The 21,433-nt window shown below is 48.7% G+C and overlaps 1 protein-coding gene across 1 annotated transcript in view; it reads left to right on the forward strand.

Moving 5' to 3' along the window:
• Positions 1 to 784: 784 nt before the first annotated feature.
• Positions 785 to 21,433, forward strand: part of LOC138796917 (beta-1,4-galactosyltransferase 1-like) — a 226,130-nt gene continuing 205,481 nt past the window's right edge. The window contains exon 1 of the mRNA XM_069976657.1: positions 785 to 800. The gene's annotated coding sequence lies outside the window, so the exon portion shown is untranslated. The remainder of the gene's footprint in view (positions 801 to 21,433) is intronic.

The raw sequence follows: 21,433 nt of genomic DNA on the forward strand, positions 1-21,433 counted from the left end.
TTTATGTGGCAGAGAGGAGAGCGCTGGGGTGGTTTAGCAGCCTCAGTGCGGCCCTGTAATGTACTGGGGAAGATCACCCCTGCCCCTACTTTAAGAGCCGCCCCTACTTTACTGTGCCTCTGCAGTGGGAATTGTGGTTCAGGTGGAGCTCCTGGTCCATATACTCCACTCCAACCTAAGAGCTGATGAGGCTCTGAAACCCACCTTGGGGAGCTCTATTAAAGTGACTGTACCACCAGGCCTGGGCTGAAGCACTGGAGGCAGGCCGACCCACCCTTAGTGGGAAGAAAGCCCAGCCCCTCCATGACGTGACTCCATTAGAATCAATGGAACCCTATCATAGAGGGGCTAGGGTTTTCTCCCACTAAGGGCGGGTCGGCCTGCCCCCAGTGCTTCAGCCTGGGCCTGGTGGTACAGTCACTTTAAAGACTTAAGAGCTTTCTAAGAGGGGCCGGGACAAAGGGTAGGCGATAGCCTAGGGCGCCATCTACTGGTAAGTTGCAGGGGGCACATTTTCAATCTCTTTTAAAAAAAAATAAAATACTACAGGCACCTGTACTCCTGGTGGCCTCGGAGCACTGCCCCTCCCTGCTCATACACCTTCAGCACCCTTATGTCCTCCCCCTCCTGGGCAGACAGTATAAATATCCCCTCACCCACAGCACGGTCATTCCTCTGCTCTGAAGATGACCTGCTAGGACCTTCCACTCGGACTACAGAGGCTCTGCCCCCTCCTCACCATGTGACCTCTTCCCTGTTTGAATGCTGGAGGCTGTACCGACTTCTGGGGCTGCTGTCTGGTGAGTTCCCTGACTGACTGACTTTCATCATTCTTTAGGTGTAGGAAGGTTGGTAGAGCTGGGAGAGGGAGGTCAGAGGTCTGCCCCCCTATAACACTGCCCCATATCCCTGCACTGCTCCTCTGCACACAGCACTTCCCATAAGCTATTATTCACCAACCTGTGGGTCACCAGCGGCTCCAAAACTACAACAGTCAGGGCATGATAGGAGTTGTAGCCCTGCCACAGCTCAGGAGCCACAGGTTGGTGAACACTTATTGTGCTGCCCGCAGTGCCATTGTTGCTAAAGCGGCATAGTTAAAGTGACTGTATCACCAGGCCTGGGCTGAAGCACTGGAGACGATCCACCCTTAGTGGGAAGAAATCCCAGCCCCTCCATAACGTGACTCCATTAGAATCAATGGAACCCTATCATAGAGGGGCTAGGGTTTTCTCCCACTAAGGGTGGGTCGGCCGGCCTCCAGTGCTTCAGCCTGGGCCTGGTGGTACAGTCACTTTAAATATACAAATGTTAAATGTGTTACTTATTGTGTCATTATTATAGAAATGACATATCAGTATGAATCTACTAAACGCATGTAAATAGAAGTTAGACATACACACGTTACAGCTGGTAAAAGATGGCAGGGAACATATATTGCTATGAGAGCAGGCAATAATCTTGTCCTGAACCCAAGATGTAATACATGTGGTAAATACCAGGCTGAATATATATATATGGAACATAATGTTTTGTGTTTCTCTAGTTAATGGACAACAATGTGTGGATAACATGAATGCTAATATGTATAGTGAAATAATACGTCGTTTTTGAAATTTAGACCATGGGAAACCTTGTATTTAGTTTGAAAATATATTCCAATTCCAATGTTCAATAATATTTTCCGTTGGTTGCCACCTCTCATGGGTTTGTGTCAATCTCACAATTAATAAAGTCGTCTATTCTGAACATCTTAAATGTATTGTTGGAGTTACTAAACTCTTTAACTGTGGACGTATACCTGCACATATGGCATCTCGATAGGCCACATCTGTAATTACCTACTATGTTCTTAATTGGAATTTGTTGTTGTGGTTTTAACATGCTGGGGGATAATAAATTACCCAAAGATTGTCCAAATAGCTACTGTTGGCATGCAATATCGTATCGCCCGCCGTGGACTTTCGGAACAGAAAGGCGTGTACCTTGTGGGTGTTGATCTCAGAAGTAAGTAGTATGTCCAGAAAGGGTATTTCACTTTTATGCGTGCAATGGGTGAAATGTAAATTATTGTTATTATTGTTGATGTATTCAAGAAATGCTTCCACATCACATTCCCTCCCCGACCATACGATGAGTACGTTGTCGATATAACGAATACCATCGTATGGCCGAGGAGAAGGGGTTAGACCGGGAGAAAATATATAGCTCCTCCCACCATGCCATGTATAATCCAGCTAATGTCGGGGAGAACTTGGCTCCCATTGGAGCTCCCCTAATTTGAAGAAAGGATGAATTGTCAAAAGAAAAATAATTATGGTTTAACAAGAAAGCTGTAACGCCCAAAATGTATTCTCTCAGTTCTAGGCTGTAATTGCTGTACCTATACAGGTGATGGGCTAAAGCTACTAGGGCCTGGTTCATGTGGTATGGAAGAGTAAAGAGCTGTAACATCGCAGCTTAACCACGTCACCATCCTCCCAACGGAAATCCTTAAAGGTACGCAGTACAGACCCACTATCTTTCAGATATCCTGGGACACATATTACTACTGGCTGTAATAGCTTGTCCAGCCATTCACATAATTTTTCATTGAGGGAACCTTCACCCGATATAATTGGCCTGGGGGGGGGGGGGGGGGTAGAGTATTAGTGTTTTTTTTTTTAGTTAGTTTGGTTTTAAAGGATGCCTGCTATATGGGAGGGGGGCTAGAAAGGGATATATACAACTGGGGGAGCACACAGGGGTTTATATATAACTTGGGGGGGCACACAGGGGGTCTATATACTACTAGGGAAACACACAGGGGGTCTATATATGACTGGGGGAGCACACAGGGGATCTATATACTTCTGGGGAGCACACAGGGGGGTCTTTATATAGGGTCTATATATAACTGGGGAAGCACATGGGGTCTATATATAACTGGAGGAGCACACAGAGGTTCTATATATAACTGGGTGCAGCACACAGGTGGTCTATAAACTTCTGGGGGAGCACACAGGGGCCTATATACTACTGGGGGCAGAACACAGGGGTCTATATAACTGGTAGCAGCACACAGGGGGTCTATATATAACGGGGCAGCACACAGAGGGTCTATATACTACTGGGGCAGCACACAGGGGGTCTATATACTACTGGGGCAGCACACATGGGGTCTTTATATAACTGAGGGCAGTACACAGGTGGTCTATATACTACTGGGGCAGAACTCAGGGGGTCTATATACCACTGGAGGCAGCACTCAGGGGGTCTATATACTACTGGGGGCAGAACACAGCAGTCTTTACTATATTGGGGCTGCACAGAGGGGCCTAACTACTATACTGGGGCACAGGGACACCTTAAAACTATTGGGGCACAGAGGAATGTAACTACTATATAGGGGTACACAGGGGTGTAACTACTATATAGGGGAACAGTGGACCTAATTACTGTATGTGTTGGAGCCTAAAATGTTTGTCTGGCAGATTCTGGAGAGAAGATTCACAGGCAGGGGAGACGACATGGTGGCCCACGCTGGATATATAGAAAAAGAAAAAGTGAAAGACTCTGATCAGAGAAGACGCCCCCTGGGAGTCACTGGATGTAACTTCACTCTGTTATAGGGTTGTAGTGATAGTGGTCATCGTGTGGCCTTCTCTGCCTAGGACACCGAAACTCCTTGTCCCAGACCTGTGATAGGTTGTTGGTTACTTGGACCCTCTTATGCACCCTCTTAGTTATTGGTGTTGCTTTTGTTATTCCTTTTATGGGTATAATTTTTTCCTTTTCCTTTAGGTGTTTGGGGGGTTATTTTCATGCTTGTATCTGATGTTTCATAGTCAGAGCCTTCTGACCTCTCTGAATCTACTGATGAAAAGCTTACATGTGTAGAGTCACGCTGTCTATAATTTGTGTTCTTCTTGAGGATAGAACAAGGTCTAAATGGCTGATGTTGTTTCCAAGAGTACACTTGATTGTTGGTATAATCATAATTGTCTCTCATGAATTTACTTTTTTGATGTTGACAATATAATTTTCCATGTCTTGTATTTTTTTGTTTCATCTTTTTATTAAGATCATCATATTCAGTTGTATCAGAGAAGCCACAGTAACATTCCATACCACAGAAACATTTTCCACCAAATACTACGCAAATCACATATATTTTACAAAAAAAAACTAGATTTTAAGACAGGACACTATCCTAAAAAACATAATTGATCAGGGGGTACGGTGTGTGGCACGTAAAGGACAATCGTTGGGTAATTTATTATCCCCAGCATGTTAAAACCACTACAACAAATTCCAATTAAGAACATTACAGATGTGGCCTATCGAGATGCAATATGTGCAGGTACACGTCCACAGTTAAAGAGTTAAGTAACTCCAACAATACGTTTAAGATGTTCAGAATAGACAACTTTATTAATTGTGAAAGTGACTTTGTTAAAGAAAAGTCACCTGGGCTCAGCGATGCAGTGCTCAATAGTAGCTTTATTCTGTGATCCTTAGAAAGCAACGGAGATAATACATAGGCTCTCACAGTCTCACGCCAACATGTTTCTGGTACGTCACGTACCCTTAATCATGGCTAAGGTTAAAGCCCTGCAGGTGAGTATAAATAGGTGGTCCAACTCCGCCCAGAAGCATGAAGGCGTCAGAACTTTACATATACACACACCCATAATAAACAAAGTGCCGACTAAAACCAATTTTTTCGTTCTACCTTACAGTTATAAACTGTGTCCAGACAATCAAAAAATATCATATACAAGAAAAACAAATAAATGAGAAGCACAGTATAAAACAGTTAATGTAAAGCCTCTAATAATACAGCTGGAGTTCTCTGCGAAGGTTCAAGCCATGTGGGGCAATTGTATTTAAATGAAAGATCCAATAGGCTTCTTTTCTGGCTAAGGCATGTCTGATGTCACCCCCTCTCGGTGGCAATTGTACACGGTCAATGGCAAAGGCTCTAAAGAAATTCAGGTTGCCCTGGTGAATGTGCACAAAATGGTGGGAGGCTCCAGATGCGTGTGGTAGAATGTCCTATGTCGTAAATATGCTCCACAATACGAGTTTTAAATTTACGTGTAGTGCAACCCACATAAATGAGATTACAATGGGTGCACAAAATAATGTACACTACGTGTGTGCTATTACAATTCAAAAAACAGCCTATCTGGAACTCCCTGCCAGAGCTACTGGCAAAAGATTTTGTGGGCAGTGCCACCGAGCATGTACGGCAAGGAACCTGTCCACACCTGTAAAAACCTTTGCAGCTAAGCCACGTAGAGGACCTCTGCTGTTTGGGGGCCGAAGGGGAGAGAGCATTTCCTAGGGTAGAGGCTCTGCTAGAGACCACCCGACATCCTGACTGCAAGATGTGATTCAGTATCGGGTCACTCCGTAATATGTAAATATGTTTGAGAATGATATCTCTGATCTGTCTGAACTGAGGGCTAAATCTGGTAACCAATGTAGGGATATGTTGAGCAATTGACTTAGGCCTCCTAGCTAGCAAGTCATGTCTATCTCAATTATTTACCTTATTGGCAGCCCGTCCCAACATCCAGCGTGGGTATCCCCTGGATAGCAATCTATCCCATATGCATTTGCTGTCTTCTCTGTACGCACGCTCCGTATTACAATTACGGCGCATACGGGTTAGCTCCCCTATCGGTATGGATTTGATGGTGTGCCTCGGGTGGGAGCTCGAGGCATGCAATGTGGTGTTGCCTGACACTGGCTTTCTATGTGTTTTTGTCTCAACTATGTGTGATGGTATGCCCATAAGTTCAAGGTCAAGGAAAATCATCTTATGTTTGTCAACATTGTGAGTGAAGCGGAGGCCCATACTGTTACTGTTCACATATTCAACAAACAGTGGCACGTCAGATTCAGAGCCATCCCAAATGAGTAGCAGATCGTCTATGAATCTGGCATACCACCGTATGGAATCCAGGAACGGATTGTCGCTGGTGTAAATATAGATTTCTTCCCAATGGGACATGGTGAGATTTGCAAGCGAAGGGGAATATTTAGCCCCCATGGAAACACCGCTTGTTTGTAAATAAAACTTGTCACCAAATTTAAAATAATTATGCGACATAAGGAACCAGGTGGTGCTTTTAATAAAGTCAATGAGTTCCCTGCTGTATCCGCTGTACTTGTCCAGATGAAATTGGAGAGCCTGCATGGCCACCGGGTGTGGGATACTGGTGTACAAGGATGTGACATCCAGTCCCAACCAACAATGTTCCGGTTGCCAAGTGAAGCCCTCCAATGCAGACAAAACCGTACCAGTATCTTTGAGATATCCAGGGACTCTCTGTACGAGAGGCTGCAACAGGCAGTCAAGCCATTCACACAACCTCTCGCACAGAGAGCCCCTGCCAGACACAATAGGACGCATGGGAGGAGGGACAATGCCCTTGTGTGTTTTTGGTAGCCCATACATGATGGGCGTGATGGGATGTAGAGGGCATAAGTATTCGGCCTCTCTTTCTTTAATAACTCCCAGGCTGGTGCCCTCACGGAGAAGTGCCTGTAATTCTTGTGAAAAGACATGAATGGGGTTATTAGGTAGTACCTTATAGGTAGTAGTGTCGCTAAGATGATTGAGCATTTGCTGGTTATACATGTCAGTGTGACGGGGCGATTATCAGAGAACACACGGGGATGGAGCAACTTATAGAAAAGGAGGAGAATTTATTGAATCCAACTGTATGAAGCAGGTAATCCAACGCCAATAGAGTCCACCCATACGGATTTAGCAAGAGTCCACAAAGTCTATCAGTCCTCAGGTCCCCATGGAGTTCTTCCTCTTCATCCCACCGGGTGCTGTGCTCACATCAGCTCCTCTTCTCTCCTCATAGATCTTCTGAGTTCTTGGGGCCCCAGGATCTGGCCACAGCCGCAGCTCCTGGCTTCTTCACTATCTCACAATCAACTCCCTTCTGTCTTCTAAGTTTTTTTTCTTCTGCCCAGTCTGTTGGGGGTGGGGGTCTGCATAACCTACAGCCCCCTGCTCCACACCTAGTGTCCTCTATAAATTCCCCAGCAGAAGGTGATAAGACTCCATGCTGCCCTGTCCCCTTCCTTCTCCTCCAGACTCCTTGTCTCTGGTTAGGAGTCCACAGCCAGGCACACTGTCACAACCTCTCCCCCTCCTTAAAATGTGTACGACCAAGTGACTTCCACAGGTCGCTTGTTGAGTACACAGGCAGATTAATAATTCTGTGGATGGGAGTAGTGTATGGCTGTGGGCCGGACTCCATAGACCCCAATGGATGGAACAGTCCGGTCTGGTTCATTGGGACAGTCAAGTTGTGCGGGTGAGAGCCCGTCCTCCATTGAAGGGGCTTTCAGATAGTTTATCGTTTGAGTTGGTGTAGAGCGACCCCCTCTACGAAAAGTTGGGCAGCTTGATTGTAGATGCCCCGGCAGCCCACACTCATAACACTTGCGTTCAAATACTTTTCCTCCGTGACGCATTTGGGGAAAGTTCAGGTTGGCTGGAGAACGGTACCCACCTGTGGGTAAGTGAAGCGAGGTTTGGTTTTGGAGTCCAGCAGTGGAGACTTTTGGATAGCATACGTGTGGTTGAGGGGAGCCCTGCTGACCCCCTCCCAATAGCTTCTTCCACTGGGGCTTTATGCTAAGAACCTCGTCAGCCAAAGCCGCTGCTTCTGTTAGGGTTGCTGGGTTCCTTTCTCGCACCCATTCTCGGATCTCCGCAGGGCATTTGGCAAAGAATTGTTCCTTTAGGATAGCTTGCAGTATTGTGTCCACAGTGTAGGCCCCCTCTCCCTCCAGCCACCGCCGGCATGCTTGGATAATTTTATGAGCATACATTTTGAGGGAACTCTCCCCATTGCAGGACAAGGAACGAAACTGTACCCTGTAGTTCTCGGGGGTTACTGCATAATGCTCGAATATGGTTTGTTTAATCGTTTCGTAGTCTCGGTTATATTGAGGGTCCATGGCTCGGTACGCCGCTGCAGCTCCCCCTTCCAGAAGCCCCACAAGATGACGGACCCACTCTGCGTCTGGGACTTCCATTAATTTACATTGGTGTTCAAAGTCCTGGAAGAATCCCTCAATGTCCTCCTCGCAGAATGGCTTAAAGTCTTTGCGGGACACTTGTGGGGATTCCCTCCTAGAGAATGTTGTGCCTGTGGATTGCTCACGCTGCAGAGTTACCATGTCCCTTTCATGGGCTCTTCTAATGGCCGCCCTCTTATCATCTGCTGTCACATCTGCCCCAAGCAGGGCCAGTTCCTCCTCCACCCACACAAGCCTCCGATCTTTTGGGGTATTTACCTCTAGGGAGATCTCCTCTGTTCCTTCTCGAAGGCTCAGCTGCTCCAAGGCTTCAATCAGCTCCTGTTTGGAGAGTCCCTTGTAGGTGAGGCCCAGCTCCCGAGCCTTGCCTTGGAGAGTCATCATAGTCCAGTTGTGGTATCCTGAGGCTGTGGCCCCACTTGTTGCTTGGTGGTTCTCCATCCCCTGGGCTCTTATCCCAGCGCTGCCAACCAGTTTGTGACGGGGCGATTATCAGAGAACACACGGGGATGGAGCAACTTATAGAAAAGGAGGAGAATTTATTGAATCCAACTGTATGAAGCAGGTAATCCAACGCCAATAGAGTCCACCCATACGGATTTAGCAAGAGTCCACACAGTCTATCAGTCCTCAGGTCCCCATGGAGTTCTTCCTCTTCATCCCACCGGGTGCTGTGCTCACATCAGCTCCTCTTCTCTCCTCATAGATCTTCTGAGTTCTTGGGGCCCCAGGATCTGGCCACAGCCGCAGCTCCTGGCTTCTTCACTATCTCACAATCAACTCCCTTCTGTCTTCTAAGTTCTTTTTCTTCTGCCCAGTCTGTTGGGGGTGGGGGTCTGCATAACCTACAGCCCCCTGCTCCACACCTAGTGTCCTCTATAAATTCCCCTGAAGAAGGTGATAAGACTCCATGCTGCCCTGCCCCCTTCCTTCTCCTCCAGACTCCTTGTCTCTGGTTAGGAGTCCACAGCCAGGCACACTGTCACAGTCAGTATTCATCACAACTACTAGTCCACCTTTATCTGAATTTTTTATTGTTATGCCATTCAATGCTTTTAAATCATTTAGTGCCTGTTTTTGGGCAGAAGACAAGTTGCAACGAGATATTTGTGAGGGGGAGTCAGATAGAGCCCTCAGTTCCCTGAAAACGAGTCCTGAAAGAGATCCATCTGACTGACCCGTGCATTAACAGGATAGAATTCGGCATTCTGAATGCGAAAGGATGTATTTCTACATATCTGTTCATTTACTGGATGTATATCCTCACTAAGCTCATATAAACATTTATATGCCACCTGTTCACGGAAGGAAAGGTTAGAAAAATCATTATGATAATCATGTGAGACATTGCTGTATGATTCCCCTTCATGATTATAGAAATGCCTCCTAATAGTTAAGTCCCGTACAAACTTGTTAACGTCCAAAACAGTAGAGAAAACATCAAAGTCTCTTACCGGAGCAAAGCTCATCCCCAGGGAGAGGACTTCAATCTGTGTCTGGGTGAGTGGGTGTGTCGACAGGTTGAGAACACTGTTGCCTAAGGCTTGGGTCGGCTCCTGGTGTTCCTGGACTGGAACTGAGGTGGAATGTCGGTGTTTTCGTCCTCCCCGACGCCTGCTTTTGCGTTTTTTGCTTTGGGAGTAGCTTTTTTAGGCTTAGATTTTTTGAAATAGGACGGCTGCGCCGTGGAGCTTGATGGACTCTGGTCCTCATCTGTTGGATCTTCCATAGAGTCCATTTCGGTGGAGGAAAAACTGACATGGCTTCTGTCCGCTCTGTTCAGTCTCTTTTTCCCACGTCTGTATTTACTTAGGATAGGCTTGGGGATGGAGACATCTTTTTCCCACCTTCCCCATTCATATACTTGATCCTTGCGATAATCGAACAGGTCTCTGCGGTATTTATGTTTTTTTAGTTCAGCAACCTGGTCATCAATTGCCTCCACTCTTTGGTTCATTAAGGCCATGGCTGATTCGTAGTCTGCCAGATGGCTGTATTGCTGCAGGGAGGCTCTCATGTTGAGTGTGGTATTGAGCATGGTCTCATATTTGTCTTTCTCTTGTTTGACAATAAGCCTCATGAGATCAAGTGAGCAGTTCGTCAGTACTCCATTCCACTCTTGGACAAAGGCGTCTGAGAACACAGTTGTTGGAATCTTTTTCAGTCTGAGACCTCTAGGGATCATTTCCTTTTCGAGGTACGTCTCTATAGTGGTTAGATCCCACCATAAACGGGTCTCATTGACAAGATGTTTTTCCAAGGCTCTCAGATCTGCTTTAAAGTCCAGATTAAGCAAATCAATGCTGGCGTCCGAAGCAAATGCTTCTGCTGCTTTGTCTTGTCTCGTCCTGGAGTGTTGAGACATCTTGGACACAGTTCACACAGCAGTAGAACGCAAAAAAGAAGCTTGAGAGTGTGAAAATGAGCTCTAAGGTCAATCCGTTGTCTGCTCACCATGTGGAGTCCAGGATCTCGTAGCTGGTAACCGTGCACGGCAAAATTGGAAGTAAGTGCAGTCAATGTGTGTAGCCGGCTCAGCACCTAGAGACTTGCTGCTCCGCAAGAGCCCCCACTCCAACAGCGTGTAGTAATCGGTAAAGAAAAGTCACCTGGGCTCAGCGATGCAGTGCTCAATAGTAGCTTTATTCTGTGATCCTTAGAAAGCAACGGAGATAATACATAGGCTCTCACAGTCTCACGCCAACATGTTTCTGGTACGTCACGTACCCTTAATCATGGCTAAGGTTAAAGCCCTGCAGGTGAGTATAAATAGGTGGTCCAACTCCGCCCAGAAGCATGAAGGCGTCAGAACTTTACATATACACACACCCATAATAAACAAAGTGCCAACTAAAACCAATTTTTTCGTTCTACTTTACAGTTATAAACTGTGTCCAGACAATCAAAAAATATCATATACAGGAAAAACAAATAAATGAGAAGCACAGTATAAAACAGTTAATGTAAAGCCTCTAATAATACAGCTGGAGTTCTCTGCGAAGGTTCAAGCCATGTGGGGCAATTGTATTTAAATGAAAGATCCAATAGGCTTCTTTTCTGGCTAAGGCATGTCTGATGTCACCCCCTCTCGGTGGCAATTGTACACGGTCAATGGCAAAGGCTCTAAAGAAATTCAGGTTGCCCTGGTGAATGTGCACAAAATGGTGGGAGGCTCCAGATAGGCTGCGTGTGGTAGAATGTCCTATGTCGTAAATATGCTCCACAATACGAGTTTTAAATTTACGCGTAGTGCAACCCACATAAATGAGATTACAATGGGTGCACAAAATAATGTACACTACGTGTGTGCTATTACAATTCAAAAAACAGCCTATCTGGAACTCCCTGCCAGAGCTACTGGCAAAAGATTTTGTGGGCAGTGCCACCGAGCATGTCATGTCTATCTCGATTATTTACCTTATTGGCAGCCCGTCCCAACATTCCCCTTCGCGAGCCATCCCAAATGAGTAGCAGATCGTCTATGAATCTGGCATACCACCGTATGGAATCCAGGAACGGATTGTCGCTGGTGTAAATATAGATTTCTTCCCAATGGGACATGGTGAGATTTGCAAGCGAAGGGGAATGTTGGGACGGGCTGCCAATAAGGTAAATAATCGAGATAGACATGACTTGCTAGCTAGGAGGCCTAAGTCAATTCCTCAACATATCCCTACATTGGTTACCAGATTTAGCCCTCAGTTCAGACAGATCAGAGATATCATTCTCAAACATATTTACATATTACGGAGTGACCCGATACTGAATCACATCTTGCAGTCAGGATGTCGGGTGGTCTCTAGCAGAGCCTCTACCCTAGGAAATGCTCTCTCCCCTTCGGCCCCCAAACAGCAGAGGTCCTCTACGTGGCTTAGCTGCAAAGGTTTTTACAGGTGTGGACAGGTTCCTTGCCGTACATGCTCGGTGGCACTGCCCACAAAATCTTTTGCCAGTAGCTCTGGCAGGGAGTTCCAGATAGGCTGTTTTTTGAATTGTAATAGCACACACGTAGTGTACATTATTTTGTGCACCCATTGTAATCTCATTTATGTGGGTTGCACTATGCGTAAATTTAAAACTCGTATTGTGGAGCATATTTACGACATAGGACATTCTACCACACACAGCCTATCTGGAGCCTCCCACCATTTTGTGCACATTCACCAGGGCAACCTGAATTTCTTTAGAGCCTTTGCCATTGACCGTGTACAATTGCCACCGAGAGGGGGTGACATCAGACATGCCTTAGCCAGAAAAGAAGCCTATTGGATCTTTCATTTAAATACAATTGCCCCACATGGCTTGAACCTTCGCAGAGAACTCCAGCTGTATTATTAGAGGCTTTACATTAACTGTTTTATACTGTGCTTCTCATTTATTTGTTTTTCTTGTATATGATATTTTTTGATTGTCTGGACACAGTTTATAACTGTAAGGTAGAACGAAAAAATTGGTTTTAGTCGGCACTTTGTTTATTATGGGTGTGTGTATATGTAAAGTTCTGACGCCTTCATGCTTCTGGGCGGAGTTGGACCACCTATTTATACTCACCTGCAGGGCTTTAACCTTAGCCATGATTAAGGGTACGTGACGTACCAGAAACATGTTGGCGTGAGACTGTGAGAGCCTATGTATTATCTCCGTTGCTTTCTAAGGATCACAGAATAAAGCTACTATTGAGCACTGCATCGCTGAGCCCAGGTGACTTTTCTTTACCGATTACTACACGCTGTTGGAGTGGGGGCTCTTGCGGAGCAGCAAGTCTCTAGGTGCTGAGCCGGCTACACACATTGACTAAAGTGACTTTGTTGTATTCATCATATCATGCCAAGCTTGTAATCTCATGACTCTGTGTATAGCTGAGTTCCTTCTGATTGACCCCTCCTTTCCCAGGCATTCCTATCCCACCTTTTGGCCGCTCCCACCAACACCACCACCCCTTCACCCCAGTACCTTTACGTCACAGACTTCAACCGACTCCAGTTTAGCGTTGGAATAGAACGGCCACAACAGCCTTTTTCTTTATTAAAGTGCTTGAACATAGCAATAAATAACATGTCAACAAACATTAAAACATTAACATTGTCTGGAATCAATATTTTCTTTTAATTGAAATGCAGGGAGGTCTGGCAAGGCCCCATTCCGGGCAGTACCAAAATCTAAACCAATCTTCTCCCCTAGCCGCACCGCGCAGACTCAGGAGTTGACAATAAGTCAACTGGTACTGCCGCACACCAAACCGTTCCCAGGGCCCTATCCCGAAGGGAACCACTTAACTTTAACCACACTTTCAATTACCAAATAACTTGGTAAAGATAGAAAGCCATCCCTATGATGGGTCCCTATTTAACCAGGCCAATTTTTAGGTGCCCTGCAAGACCTCCCCACGCCACAGTGAGCATGCTTGACACCTTAAGCACGCGATCCCCACCACACACCAATCGCTTTTTAAATTCCCTCCTGGAGGCCCAAACACCAAATATCGATGCCCACCGCGTTAAGGTGGACCCTATCATCTGATATGTGCCCCCTCTCCGGGACTCCAGATCCTTATGGCGAACAGCGATCCCACCATTCCTAGTAACAAATCTAGACACCGCCTGATTAACCTTGCGCCTGGCTTTATTCAAGCACTCCACCGAGCGTGCATGTCGCCAATGCAAACGCCCCGCCACGCTCCTCAACCAAATCCGCACCCTGGCACCACCACTCATCGTCTTGGAACGTCTTAACAAACACATCACTCGCCCATCCCTCAAACACACATCCGCAAACTGCAAACCGCCCCCCACCTTGCACGAACTGCTCACCAACTCCCCCACACGAAAAGCCCCAAAGAAAGCCAAGGAATATGCCGCACCGAACAACCGCTGCTCATACCCATCCTGACACACCACACCCAATCGTTCGACTATATCCAGCAACAGCGAAAAAGTTACCGGTCTCCGGCCATCCACCTTCCGCACTGAAGACCCATACCCCTTCAAAACTAAAAAATGCTTCGTCACATCACCCATATGGAAGATCTTGAACCAAAAAGCCAACCCAGTCAGCCTCCTCTGCATCTTTGACCTGGAGATTCCCTTCGCAAAGGAATCCCTAAGCCAAAACAACAGGACCACCAAGACATCACCTGTAACCGGATCACACCTCAACTCCTCACACAAACCTACCCATTCCTGCCCCACCGCACTATACGCCGACCAGGTACTGCCACTCACCGACCTCTTCACCAACTCTAACGCCGTCCGAACACCAGCTCCCAGAGACCTTGAGGACAAGGAAGTCCACGTTGCTCCGCATCCGGCGCCAACTGCCGGAACCTGTCCCACTGAAACCGAGAGAGAGCGTCAGCTATCGTGTTACAGACCCCCGGCACATGCACGGCCACCACCCACGCATTCATGGACAGACAGGACAAGACCATGTGATGCAACAACTGCACCACGGGAGGGGAAGAGGCTGACAAGGAGTTAATGGCATTCACCACCGCCATGTTATCGCAGTGCAAACGAATCCTCTGATTAGACAATCGTTCCCCCCATACCTCCAGTGCCGCCACTATGGGGAACAACTCCAATAATGCCAAGTTCTTCAAAAAACCGGCCTCCAGCCAAGAAACCGGCCACTCACTCACCATCCACTGACCCCCAAAGTACACACCAAACCCCACACTCCCGGACGCATCCGTATACAGCTCTAGCGCCTCATTGTCCATCCACTCACCCTGCCAGACAGACCGCCCATTATACAAGGCCAAGAAATCCATCCACACCTTCAAATCCTCTTTTAGGTCACTCGTCAACCGAATAAAATGTAAGGGGCTCAGAACCCCAGCCGTGGCCATGGACAATCGCCTGCAGAAAATGCGACCCATCGGGATAATCCGGCAGGCAAAATTCAATTTGCTGAGCACAGACTGCAATTGGCGTAAGCGAACCTTCTTCGCCGCCGCCAATTCCGCTATGGAACTCCTCAGGTCAACCAACTTGTCGTTCGGCAACCGACACTCCATGGCCACCGAATCGATTTCTATCCCTAAAAACCGAATCGTGGTAGTCGGCCCCTCGTTTTTTTTCCGGCGCCAATGGGATGGCAAAACGTTTCGCCACGTGCTCCAACGTACTTAACAAAACAGCACAACTATGGGAACCTGGGGGGCCGATGCACAAAAAATCGTCCAGATAATGCAGTATGGACCAGACCCCCGCCTCCTCCTGCACAACCCATTCAACAAAGGAACTAAAACGCTCGAAATAGGCGCAGGAAATCGAACAACCCATTGGGAGACAGCGGTCCACGTAAAAACACCCGTCCCACATGCATCCCAAGAGGTGAAAGCAATCCGGATGAACCGGCAACAATCTAAACGCGGCCTCAATATCTGTTTTGGCCATAAGGGCCCCCGCCCCGAAGCGTCGCACCCACGCCACCGCCTTATCCACCGACACATAGGACACCGAGCACAACTCATCCGTGATGCCATCGTTTACCGAAAAACCGTCGGGATACGACAAATGGTGGATAAGCCTAAACTGTTGGGCTCCTTTTTAGGGACCACACCCAAGGGAGACACCCTCAAATGGGGCCAGGGAGGCGACCGAAAGGGGCCAGCCATGCGGCCCAATGCCACCTCCTTCCCCAACTTTTCGGACACCACCTCCGGATGCAAACGAGCCTCTGCAACAAACGGAATGCGAAAACCGTACCTAAAACCGTCCGCCAAAAAACGAGCCGCCTCAACATCCGGGTATCTACTTAGGTAAGGCAACATCGCGTCGACCCTCACCGGCGTCGCCCCTCTTGTTAGCAACGTCGAGCTGACCACCTCTAGACTTGTTGAAGCATCTGACGGCACTATGACTACCCCCACAGTGGGAACATTTGTGTTTAAAGCGGCAGGTACCCGGGTAACGGCACTGCCCTTCGTTAAATTGCCAGCAGCACCCAGGACGCCTAGAGGCCGAGGATCCCTGCGATTCACCGGAACCCCCGGCCCCCCGCGAAATGGCTGCTGAGGCGCCTTCGCGGCAACCATAAGGCGCATCCAAAGACTGATGTCCTTATGATCCCAGCGAATGGAGGGACGGACTGCCTTCCTCTGACGGAACTGCTCATCATATCGCAGCCAGGCCGTCCCCCCATACACCCTATACGCTTCCCCAATTGCGTCCAAATAGCAGAAAAGGCCAGAGCAATGTTGCGGGGCCCTCTCTCCTATTACGCTGGCTAAAATCGCAAAGGCTTGCAGCCAATTAGCGAACGTACGAGGAATGAGGCGATATCGCCGCCGCTCCTCCTCCTCCTTCTTAGATTCAGTGATATTCACTCTATCAAGATTGAACTTCTCCAACAGAAGCAAGGAAAAGATCTCGACGTACTCGTCTTTCCAGATCTTTTCCCTCACTTCCTGTTTCAGGTGAGCCCCGAGGGGACCATCGAAACAAACATACACCTCACCCCTCGCTGCGTCGTCCAAGCGGACGGAATCCAGCGGGGGGTCAGGAGACACCGACGCCGCCCCAGCGGCGGGCGGAAGTACAACCGGGCCAACCACCCCCCGATGACAGCCGCCAGCCTGGACTGGCGGCTGCCGACCTCCTCCCGTCCTTGAACATCCACAGCAGGGGAGGCTCCAGCCCCCCTGCGCCCTACTTCGGCCACTCCAGAGGCCCGATCCCTGTCGCCCGTCCGGGTCCGCACGCCCCTGCGTGCACTTACGCGCCGGGCTGCAGCGCCGCTGTGGCAGACAGGTGCAGCAGCCGAACTGGTCCCGACAGCCGCTGGGGGTGAGGAGAGAGCAGCGGAGGAGGCCTGCAGAAAAAGCTCCGCCCCCTCTCCCCGAACCACGCGCCGAGGGATTCCTCCCGAACACGCCACGTGCTGCGGCAGCCTGAGGGTCCCCGCGGGGGCTCCCGGCACCACGGGACGGCCGTATCGGTCGGGGAGATGTCTCCCCACCGGGAAAGGCCACAAGAGACAAGGAGGTGCCAGCCCCGGCAGCCCGGCCCCTGCAAGCCTCCGGATTCCCGGACCGCCCCCCACCGGAGGCTGTAGCCCGTCCGGAGGGTCCCGGGAGGGGCTCCTGAACCGCCGACTTCTTTTGGGGCCAGGTGAGGGGCTGAGACGAACTGGCGGCCGGCTCCTGCGCGGCCGCCGCACACAGGATGCAGGGGGCCCAGAAGGGGCAGGGGTGGACGCCATCAGCGGCGGGGAGAGCGGGGGCTCCATGGCCAATCTGACCTGCTTCTGCAGCCACGCCGCCCCACGCTCCGCCACCGCGTCCCTCAGCGATCTCAGCAGCTCCGCATCCATCTCCGGTCGTTCAGCAGCACCTCTCTTCCTGAAGCTGGTCTGACAAGCTCTGAAGATCCACGTGATTCCTCCTTCCTATCTGACCTCAAGCTCCATCCCCGGTGAGTATCCTGCTCCAATCCCCTCACTTCCTTTCAAACCACTCGCCCCCCTCCTCCTAACCTTCTCCTAACCCCCTTCTCCTTCTCCCCTCACACTCCACGCCCCCTGTTATCTTATTAACCCTATGCCGCAGTCCCAGCTAACCAGGTCATGCCGGGCCTCTGCTACACTGCGTACGCTCCGTGCCCTCCCTAATATGTTGGCGGCACCATTCGCAAGCTTAAGAAACGTATAAGTGAACATTTAACGGACATCAAGAAAAGCTGCTGAGGTGCAGCCAAACATTTTATATAAAAACACCAGGCAGGGCCGATTCTGGGGTCTGTGCCGCCTGAGGCGAACCTCAGGCCGCCGCCCCCCTCACTGGCACTCGAACAACCCCCCCCCCCCCGCGCGCGGGCCCGCGGCAAGCCCACCACCAACATACACTACCGCCCCCACCTCCCTGGAACAGCCAGGGGCCGCGGCCGCCGGACCTCTTCAAGGCGGATCTGCCCCTTTAAAAGCAGGGGGCTCCGCTACCACTACCTGTTCTAACCAGTCCATTGAGCTTCCGGGACAGGTCACCTGATGCACGCCGGCCCCGTAAGCTCACAGCTCCAGCCCTGTGCGCCGCACCTCTCTATTCTCCTGCTCGGTGGCATACATGTAACAGCTGACCGCACAGGACCGCGGGAGAGGTGCGGCGCACGGGGCTGGACCGGTGAGCTTACGGGGCCGGCGTGCATCAGGTGACCTGTCCCGGAAGCTCAATGGACTGGTTAGAACAGCTAGTGGTAGCGGAGCCCCCTGCTTTTAAAGGGGCAGATCCGCCTTGAAGAGCTCCGGCAGCCGCATCCCCTGGGTGTTCCAGGGAGGTGGGGGCGGTAGTGTATGTTCTGGAGGGGCCCGGCAGGCGGCCCTACAACTGATAATCTGGGCGGCCCAGTGCTGACCCCTGCAGGACCGCAAAATCTGCCGCCTGAGGCGGAATACTCATTCCGCCTCATGGCAGAAGCGGGCCTGACACCAGGGGGACATTTCATCTTTTTGTTTTTTTGGTATTAAGAGGGCACACAAACCCATGAGAGGTGGCAACCAACAGAAAATATTATTGAACATGGAGGCGAAATATATTTTCAAACTAAATACAAGGTTTCCCCATGGTCTAAATTTAAAAAACGACTTGTTATTTCACTATACATATTAGCATTCATGTTATCCACACATTGTTGTCCATTAACTAGAGAAACACAAAACATTATCTTCCATATATATATGCACCCTGGTATTTACCACATGTATTGCATCCAAGGGCATAGCTAATGTCTCCTGGGCCCTGGTGTGAGGGATCAACTTGCCCCCCCCCCCTTCATGACCAAGTAATGCTATTGGTGTGTGTGTATATATATATATATATATATATATATATATATACACACACACACACCCCAAGACAGATATTACCAATAACACCAGCATATAGAAAGAGAAAATATTATCACCATACATATTACCGCTATACTGTAACTGACCAAATCCTGTACACTGAGACCAATATTACCAGTATATAGGAAGGAAATATTACCGCCACACCACAACCACTACCATGACCACCATATTGTTACTGACCAAATCCTGTATACTAAGACCAATAAAAAAACACAGTACCAGATAACAAGTAACAAATAATTCCACCACATACTGGCTAACACCACCGCTGCTACTAACACTGCCACATACTGACTAACACTGCCACATACTGACTAACACCAACACTGCTACTAATACCACCACCACATACTGACTAATACCACCACATACTAACACCACCGCTGCTACTGAATAACATCCATTGTACACAGATCACTATCACCTCATCCAGTCATATAGAGGCTGACACAGCTGTACACAGGTTCTGTACTCCATATACATTACAGTGCAGTTATATCAGGTGACTCACAGGGGACGTCTTCTCTGATCGGAGTTCTTCCCTTTTCATCTTCTTCTCCATCTGTCCTGGGTCATTATGAGAACTTCTCCGAGCCACGAATCCACAGAATCTGCCAGAGAAACATATTAGGCTCCTCACTCTGGCACCATCCTCATTTCTATACACACTGCACATCTGTAATGGCCCCTGTACGCCCTCATTTAGTAGGTAGGCTGACTGTATGTGACCCCCCTTATAGTATACGCCCGCCACTGCATAGCCTCCTTATAGATGCCCCCTCTGTGTATCCCCTCTTATAGATGCCCCCCCATGTTGCCCCCCTTATAGATGGCCCCCTCTCCCCCTATGTTGCCTCCCTTATAGATGCCCCCTCTTATAGATAGCCCCCTCTTCTCCCCCCCTTATAGATGGCACCCTCTCTCTCCCCCTCCCTCCTATAGATGGCCCCCTTTCTTCCCTCCTTATAGATGGCCCCCTCTCCCCCCCCTCCTTGAAGATGGCCCCCTCTCCCCTTCCTCCTATAGATGGCCCCCTCTCCCTTTCCTCCTATACATGGCCCCCCTCAAACCCCCCCACCACCACCTTCCTCCTATAGATGGCCCTGTGCAGGCAAATAAAAATAAAAAAAACACACACACAAAACTCACCTAACCCGCTCCCCTGTCGATCCTCACCTTCTTCAGACTCAGCCAGGGTTGTCGCGTCCTTTCCCCGGTCTCTAACGTGCGCTCCCTGTGCAGGAAGTCACAGCCACAGGGATCTCTATGATGCGCGCGCTGCGGGGGAAAGGACGCGATACCCCCGGCAGCCGCTCATCAGCCGGGGGCAGACGGAGTCGGCCACTTGTGACCGCAAGCAAAACAATGCTTGAGGTCACAAGAGTGGTTGATGGGGGGGCCTTGGGCCCCCCCCCCCCCTTGTAGCGGGCCGGGTTTCAGCGGCGACCGCTGCGACCCTGCAACTTACGCCACTGATTGCATCTTGGGTTCAGGACAAGATTATTGCCTGCTCTCATAGCCATATATGTTTCCTGCTATCTTTCACCAGCTGTAATGTGTGTATGTCTAACTTCTATTTACATGCGTTTAGTAGATCCATGCTGATAAGTAAGTTCTATAATAATGACACAATTAGTAACATATTTAGCATTTGTATATTTAACTATGCTGCTTTAGCAACAATGGCACTGCGGGCAGCACAATAAGTATTAGTTTATCCACAAGTTACAATTATGCTGCCTCAGCAACATTGGCTTTGCACGCGGTACACTAAGCGCTTGTTCACACACACACACACACACACACACACACTATTACAGGGTCATGTTCTGTTTCATGCTTATACACATAAACATACAGTTAAGTGCTTACCCGATTTTCTCAGCATTCTGATATTTATTATACAGTAATGTAAATACCCAAGGACGAGCACAAAATCTGTTGTTTAGCTACACTTCATTCCATATAATCATGTTTTTTATTAGAATGTTTATTCATTCATAGATAGGTAAGTAATGCTTTATGCTTCTGCAGAAGTTTAATTTTTTTTAACCTCTACCTGGAGTTCCCCTTTACATAGTAACATAGTAAATAAGGTTGAAAGAAGACGAGAGTCCATCAGGTTCAACCTAGGGAAATCCTACTGTGTTGATCCAGGGAAGGCAAAACCCCCCATGAGGCAGACGACAATTGCCCCATCACAGGGAGAAAACTCCTCCCGACTCCAATGGCAACCAGAACAATCCCTGGATCAACGTATCACCGGAAATCTAATGCCCATAACTTGTAATATGATATTGTTCAAGAAAAGCATCAAGTCCTCCTTTGAACTTATTTAATGAATCAGCCATGACAACATCATATGGCAGAGAGTTCCACAGTCTTACCGTCATACAGTAAAGAACCCGCGTCGATGCTGATGATGAAATCTTCTTTCCTCTAGACGTAGAGGATGCCCCCTTGTCATGGTTACAGACCTAGGAGTAAAAAGACCACTACAAAGATCTCTGTACTGTCCATTCATATATTT

The sequence above is a fragment of the Dendropsophus ebraccatus genome, chromosome 7, assembly GCF_027789765.1.
Source record: "Dendropsophus ebraccatus isolate aDenEbr1 chromosome 7, aDenEbr1.pat, whole genome shotgun sequence".
Taxonomy (NCBI): domain Eukaryota; kingdom Metazoa; phylum Chordata; class Amphibia; order Anura; family Hylidae; genus Dendropsophus; species Dendropsophus ebraccatus.